We start from the raw sequence: 8,249 nt of genomic DNA, 5'->3' as shown, positions 1-8,249 counted from the left end.
TATGCCACCCCCCGCACGCAGGTATAAGAAAATACAAATATTTTGTTTGTTGTGATGGCCCAAGTGCCACAAGGCAAGGAGCAGGAAGCGCAGACGTCTCTTGACGAAGACATGCATTTATTAAATGAGCAGTAATGCCAACCTGAGCACGAACATAGACCGACAACCACTGCAGTGACAGATGTGTTTAAATACGTTCATAAATGATGCATGTACAAAGGGGCAGATGTGCTGGACTGAACTAACAGCACTTAGGGAGTCATTTTGGGTCCATCCCACTGGGCCGCCACATCTCTGTGACAACGGACCGAGCCAACTTAAGTAAGAATGATGACATTTTCACTTATAATGTGAGACTGTTAAGGAAGAAAGAGGACACACCAAATGACTTTTAAAAACTTATAAAACCCTACTGCCTCCCTATATTTGTTGTGTGTGTTGGGGATAGAAGTTTGTCAAAGCTTCATTTGAATACACTTCATCTCCACTGTAACTGTAGTTGTGAGAACATTCAGTAGACTGTATAGAAGAGTGTGTACGGTGTGTATCAGCAGTCCTGCTTTAGCTGTGTGTAGTGTGTGTGGAACTCAGTAAGAATGCAGGTGTGTGTTTATCTGCTCCTTGCTGCTGATGGTGAGTGTGACTTTCTCTCTACATCTGTAGATCATCAAATATCTACTCAGTAGCTACTTTATAAGAAACACTGGAAACATCTAATAGGAGTCCAGTTAGAGACGACATGTCATATATTTCTGATAACGTATAAGAGGCACTCCATGTTATCTGAACATATAAGGTAGAATTTGAACAATTACAATTTGCTGTTTAGACTGCCATCAGTCATAAAACCAAATCTTGAAATCAATGTATTATTGTGGTGCAGTTAAATCTCATGCATATCAGCTGCAGCACTCAGGCTGCTGCCCTGTTCCTGCACTGATATACACACCATACCTGAGAGCTTCACCTGGTATAAATACAACACAAACAGAAACACATGGGAAGTGATCTCCAGTGAGAGTGAACAGTACAGAAACAGAGTTCATACTTAGAACTGACCACACTTTTCTATTCTTGCAGAGGCTCCATATAAACCTGTAACTCTTACTCCAGTGGACACTGACACATCAAGTCCAACAGCTTCAACTAAACCTACTACAACAATGACATCTCCAAATGGTTAGAAGTTATTAATTTCATCAACTACTACTGATGGAAAGATTAATTTGTTTAATAGTATTCTCCAATCAACACCATAAATGATTCCCCACTAAATACTACTACTACTAACAATAATAATAGTAAGTGACATCAACAATTAATTTCTTAATGCAGGTCACTTCATATAGGATACTGTAAGGGTTGGCACCAGGCCAAGACCCCCTCCGGCCACCAGAGGGAGGCCTCAAGTCAACCACGCCACTAATCAGGTTTAACACCCAACAGCTGGGTTAGACCTTATAAAAACCCTGTGACCCCGTCATTCAGTGCTGGGTCTTTGCTAAAGTTTTGATCCAAGCTCCTAGCCACTAGCTTCAGGTATTGAAGTCTGTGAGCCCTTGTGCTACACCTCACTTCTTGTTTGTGAGGGTGTTTGTGTTTTTATGTGTCCCCTCCCCTCTCCAGTTTTCCATCTGGAGTCTGTCTCTCTCCCAAGGCTTCCCTTAGCCATTCAAGTTCCTCCCTGTTTTCTGGTTTTGTTTGGGAAGTTTTAGTCTGGTTTTCCTCAGTGCATTGGGGTTTCCATTTTTTCCTGTCATGTCCTTTGTTCTCCCTTTTTCCACGCTCGGCATGGTGTTTAGTTATTTACCTTTTGTTTTACCTGATCCAAGATCTAACTGTTCTGCACAGGGACCCACCATTGTTAAAAGCGTGGTTGCTTACCCAGTAGGCTATTGGTCTCATTACTTAGGTGACCTGGATTCAAGCCTGCCTTACAGATGTGTTCTTGAACTGCTTTACAGATGATCTTTCCTACAAAGGGCCATATTTATAGATACTTTAGGAATGTTTCCCAGCATTCATACCTGACTCTTCACTGCCTCCTACTTTTCAAACCCCTATTAATATGATCATTTCATATTCATTCATGTTGTGTTTATGGCCTGATTATATATAATCTTGCATTCAGAATGTGATTGTTTGTGTTTATTTTTGATGAGGGGTGATGTTTGTTTGTTTGTTTGTTTTGTGTTGTTTTTTCATGGTGCTTTTATTACCCAGTTTGATTTGTTAAACTACCCTTCAGGAATTTCTGCTCAAGCTTACTGTGGCCTGCACAGTGTTGTATTCCCAGAGCTTGAAGAGCTGAAGACAGACCTGGTAGCTGTGAAAGAAACACACCACCTAATGGTGGCAGGTTATGGTGAGACTGATGAAGACACTGAAGAGCCATATGAGGATGTTGCCACGGATGCCTCAACAGATGATGAATTCTAGACTCCATCCTGTCCACTGCACTTACCACATTTATTTCAAATCTGTATGCCTATATAATACATGTAATGATGTTTTTTATCCTTGTCTCTTTGTAGCTAGGTTGTTTGGTTGGGTGTTCTTTATAAGATATAAGAAACATTTTTAAAATTATGCTAACCTTTTTTTCTTTTCAGCAGTAATTAACCTTTGTGAAGATGAGGTTGAAACGTTGTGTTATAAAACACATATTGGAATAGCCACTGTAAAACCACGTGCAGGTTATTTTGGGGCTACAATTCTGCACTTTTAAAAAATATATTAAAAAACAAACAAACATTTGAAGCAGTAATGAACGGAGCATTTAATTCTGTTTGTCTAGTTGTTCAGTTTCATAATATAAGCATATATTATGCAAGAACATGTTTGCATAACTGCTTAGCCTTAGTACTGAAACACCAGAGTAAAGATAAGTCTTGTTTTGTTGAACGTTGTATTGTGACCATTAAGCCTAATTTTCAGTTAAAATGGTATAATTTCTTAAGGTTTTATTATTATTGTTGTTGTTTAGGTTGCATTTTGATCCTTAATGAGTGTTCAAATGACTTTGGATTATAACGAACACAGAGCGAGTGAATTGTACCTATGTGGAATGATTACTAATTAATTAATTAATATATAGTTTACATGTATAGGTTATATTTACTTTATTTAGATTTTTTAATCTGAGCCTGATAACAAAATGATAGCATAAAGAGGGGGAAATTATTTTAAAATGTGATTTATAATATGAGACTATAATGTCATTTCAGCTTACTTCTGTCATTGTTCTAAACAACCACTGAACAGAATTTAGCGCTCGATTATGTCATAATGTGTGTCATTCTATTTCTGACCCCAGATCAGTTTATTGAGTGGATTTGCCGATGACGATCATTTTAGACAAAACATCAACAGAGACTACAAACAATTCTTCACGCATAAGAGGTACTGAGAAACGAAAACAAAACGTAAGTAGAATTTAGTTTTATCTACAAAGGCAGTTTTTTTTCCCAAATTAGAAATTAAATATTTGATAAGGGAATCGTATTATAAACATGTAGCCAATATGCGAATTTAAAATGAGAACACACATTTTAATGATGGAGAACTTTTGACTGAACGGAGAACTAATTAGTGGGCTGATAGTGAGCTCCCCGCCCCACTAGTCACGTGGTACGGCCCGCCGCCTGCAGTGGGAGTTCATGGTCTTGTGTGAAACCACGACTATGTAGTCACACGCACCTGCACCGGGTTATTCTCCTAATGTCTGTGTGTGTTTAAACCCCGGTTGGTGTGTGTATCCCTGTCGGACTGTGTTCGCTAATGTTCACGTACGTGGTGCACTTTATGTTTGTAAGCTGTGTTGAACGTTGCTCATGTTCATGTTGCCTGTTTCGTGTGAGCGCCACTGTGTTCGTTATTCGTGTTCGTCTAATAAACGTCTGTCTACGTCAAGGGAGTTTGTGGGACCTGCGGCACTCGGACCGCACAAATATTTTCAAATGCGGAATAAGTGAGTAGAGAGTGAACTAACAAAAGGAAACCTTGATAAATAAAAGGAGACGTAGCTGAAAATATTCGGGTAACCGAACTCCATTAGATGAAATGCGTTGACTGAGACAAGGGAAAGTGACTTATGGGCTTGTTTTAGAAAAGCCTCTGCAAGACCACGAGTGTGGCCATTATGCACTGTCGCACAACAGACAACCTTTGTTTCACATTTATTACCATTTGTAGAAGAAATTGAGCTACGGGTGGCCATTTGTTCTGTTACATAGTAACTGTATATACATATTTAAAGTCTACAGGCTCTGATTTTTCATTTCCATATAAAGATATGAAACTGGGGTACAAAGGTAATCCTGTGCACAAATGCATGTAAAATAAGCCTTGTTTTGTAGAAAACTGTGTTGTAATCAAAGCCTAATTTTCATTTCAAATTTAATTACTTCTTAGGAATAAATGTTTAATTCTTAAAAATTAAAGTTTTTTTTTTAAATGTCCAAAAACACATGCAAACTGTTACAACTTTTTAAAAGAAAGTAAACAGCTTTATTATCGTTCAGTACAATAGAGCTTTCTTCTGCCCTTTCTAGATGCCAAGGGACAACTTAATTACTAATATTATTACCAGAAGACACAAGAGTCATAGAGACCCTGCTCCCATTGCTTGGTTTAAGCAACATTACTGTGCCAATCTGGGAGAAAGTGTAAGTGTCTACATCTTTTTAATGCATCCACAGTTTTATTTATTTTGCCTTCACATTTCCCTGACTTGTACACATGGCAATCCAAAAATATGCTGTCCATTAGTGGAGTTTCCACTGCCCAGGTGGATGATTAATTTCCTTTACAATTCATCACTGATTATTTCTCATTTCTCACCCAAGAAACAGGAGGACTGTAAGGAGGTTTGTACCATCCGGAGCAGAACTGCTGAACACATTATGATCACAGAGTCAACGGGAGAGATTTGCTATTTGGACCACAGCGCCCATGTAGAAGGTGCAGATGTACTTTCTTGCATAAATCTAGCTTTCCATTAAGAACACACAGTAGGACATGATCTTTGTTCACTTTAAATATGTGCCTGTACTTTATTATGTAATTGCATTTTTATTGATTTTTTGGGAAAAAAAACATCTGTAGATGTAAGAGAGGATCTGGGTGGAGTAGGGGAATCTATTACAGAGGCAGTTAAAGTGGAGAACACCCCAGCTGGTGAGTAGCATCAAAGCACCACATCAATAATCAGAGTTTACATACATCCACTCCATGGACACCAGTTTAAAAATTCTACTTTTATTTCAAATATAAAGGCTCAGAATGCAAGAAGTTGAAGAGAGTACGCATCTTCTCCAGACGAGCATGGCAGGCTATAAAAAGCACCTTGTCCTGTGCCAAGTGCTCCAACAAAATTAGCCCTACTCTTTAACTTTTCCCAGCTCTTTTTACCAATTTATTTTGTATTTCTTTTTTCCCTTCATTTTCCCCAACCTGTCTTTTCATTTTCTGAAATAACATCTTTTGACTTTTTGATTTATTTTTAATTAATAAACTTTACTTCATGCAAAGATTTTGTCTGTTTGCATTCTGGACCTTTTAATCATATTTTTCATTCTAAGACCAGCCAGGTTATGATTCTAATTCAGCCAAATAAATCTTGAATGATTCAACTCACTTTAATAACATTTTTAGATTATCACATATATGTACAGTTTCATGTCACTCACCTTTTGTGAGAGTAAGTACAGTAAAGAGAAAACACAAACTGAGCATCCTTGTCTCTATGGAAACACCACTGCCCTCCCAGCACACACTGACAACTCTACACCTAGATCTCCACTACCACTGTGGACATACACTGACTCCAGAACTCTCACAGCATTACTTCAGTACTCCAGACCCTAATGTCCACCCAGCAGAGAGGAACTGGGAACAAATGAACTTGGCCAGAGCTCTTATGTTTCTTTTCAAGTTCACATCACCAGCTTTACAGAAACATACAAAACCACACACAGTGCCATCATGTCCTTTGACCTGTGAGGACTCTGGTTGTTTCTTCCTTTGTGATGTATCCCACAACCCCACACTGACCATGATGCTGCATCTGTGAAACCATATAGGAGACACACATGCTCATTATAAAGCAAAGGGGGTGGAGTCTGATGTAGAGAAGAGAAACAAACAGACATACTATCCCCTCACTCTTATTCTCAAACTCTTCTTTCTAAGTTTATAGTTTTAAAATGCAGTTTATAGAGTTAATCACCTCAAAGCTTGCACACACACACATTTTTGCATTACTTTTTCATGGCATGAGATATTTCATGTTTGCACTGTCTTATGATGTCCTGTGTACTTAATCTTTTAATCATTGCATCATTTATGTTTTATTGATAAATATTATACACAGTGACTACTGAATGCTGTCTGCTCTATGTCTCCAGAGTCTATAAGCATGCAAACATACACACACCCACACACACATTTCTAGATAGGGAGAGGACCTGCTTTTTGTTTGGTTTTTCAGTTTCCACATCACAATAATTTGTTGTGGACCATTGCTTATGTAGAAAAGGTCTTTAAGATTTTTTGTGAGTAATATGAAGTTCTGAATTTACTGAATGAGTCAAAAACAAACAACAAAAACCTGCATTACTCACACTAAGAACCTTTTTGAACTTTGATAAACTCCATTAATCACCCTTTGAACATAGACATGGTTTGGGTAATACATGAGCAGTCCCTTTTCTCAGTGAAGTACTGACATCTCTCCTCACAGTACACAATATTCCCCAAATTATCAGTAACCATACCAGTCCTACACATACTAAACCTGTTTTGTACTAAATTAAATTCAAACTGGACCTGCCATTGAAAACACACTGGAGCCTAGTCCTAGTTTTAGTCTGTGTTTAAAACATCATCCTTTATCCCAATTTCATGTTAGAATAGACCCAGCAGTCAGAGTTGTGCTGTTTTGATTATTACACTACACTTTACAGAATAAATGTAGTACTATTTCTAGCTAGAAACCACTGATAAGCCTGTCATGGCATAAGGCAAGAAATAGACTAGAAGGAAACTGAGCTTGTGAGCGTGTGACCACAGTTCAGCTGCAGAGGTGCAGAAGCAGCACGGTTGTCACTTCTGGTCTAAAATGGGCTTTAGACTCTGATCTGGTATCCACTGCCCACTGGTTGGAACTGTGAGAAATGAAACCACAGCAGACATCAGACATCCTGAGCTCTCAGACCAGAACAGTCTCCTCCTTCTTCTGGGGCGTTTATAAGGTGTTTTGAGAGCAAAATGTTTATTGACTTTAAAAACTGTACATATTCACATTAAGATGCCATACACATATCAAATACTTTTCTACCACAATTTAGTCCACAAACCATATTTTTCTCACTCCACTAATAGATTAACAACACTGCTGTAAAAGTGGCGCCTGTATGTTATATTTGATGTATTCACTGAGCTGAGTTATTTTATGACACAAGTATTTACATGAAAGTAGGGTCATACACTACCATGACTGCAGACATTAGCATTAGTGTATTTATACAGCAGGAGACAAACAGGGAATATCTGGGAACAATTACTGGGAGGGGTAAGAGACAAAACTCACATGAGACACATGTCAAGGGGCAGAGCAGGGGAGGAGCTACAAACTAAAACATACAAAAGCACATGGAGACAAAGACGTACTAAAGCAATAACATGTAATTGTCTTCTACTCTTTACTACAGTGTAGCCTATAGAAACATATAACAGGAAATATAGGACAATTATATTTTAACTATATTAAAAAGTACACAGACTTCATAAGATGGAATCATACAATATGCAGAAATATTTAATAATTATTTGTTAAGCAAACATTTTTCCAGTTACCTGAAAAAAGTCAGCTCACTTAAATAACATTTTTATATTAACAAATAATTGTACAATTTCATGCAATTCAGCATTAAAAGAGAATTTCACACTCACCTTTAGTGAAGAGAAGACATAAACTCAGTAGCATTGTCACTATGGAAACACCACTAACCTCCCAGCACACACTGACAACTCTACACCCAGAACTCCACTACCACTGTGGACACACACTGACTCCAGAGCTCAGTCCAGAACTCTCAGCTGTACTTCACTGAAGTCCACAAGGACTTCACTAAAGTAATATGGTGTCTTGTGAGTCCTGAGAACACCTGAGGTCTGTTTTTTCATTGTGTAGTTTCACATAGCCCACAGGGCCCCTGGTGCCTCTGTGAACTAGACATGCATGTTGT

At 38.2% G+C, this 8,249-nt stretch overlaps 1 long non-coding RNA gene across 1 annotated transcript; it reads left to right on the top strand.

Moving 5' to 3' along the window:
• Positions 1 to 3,691: 3,691 nt before the first annotated feature.
• Positions 3,692 to 5,173, top strand: LOC145660239 (uncharacterized). The gene is made up of 4 exons (XR_014126464.1): positions 3,692 to 3,970; positions 4,554 to 4,667; positions 4,848 to 4,962; positions 5,107 to 5,173. It is a non-coding gene; the product is annotated as an uncharacterized LOC145660239 (long non-coding RNA).
• Positions 5,174 to 8,249: the final 3,076 nt, after the last annotated feature.

Source organism: Electrophorus electricus, chromosome 2 (assembly GCF_041902795.1).
Source record: "Electrophorus electricus isolate QZ-2024a chromosome 2, ASM4190279v1, whole genome shotgun sequence".
NCBI classification, from domain to species: Eukaryota; Metazoa; Chordata; class Actinopteri; order Gymnotiformes; family Gymnotidae; genus Electrophorus; species Electrophorus electricus.
This window is presented reverse-complemented; position numbering and strand designations above follow the sequence as displayed.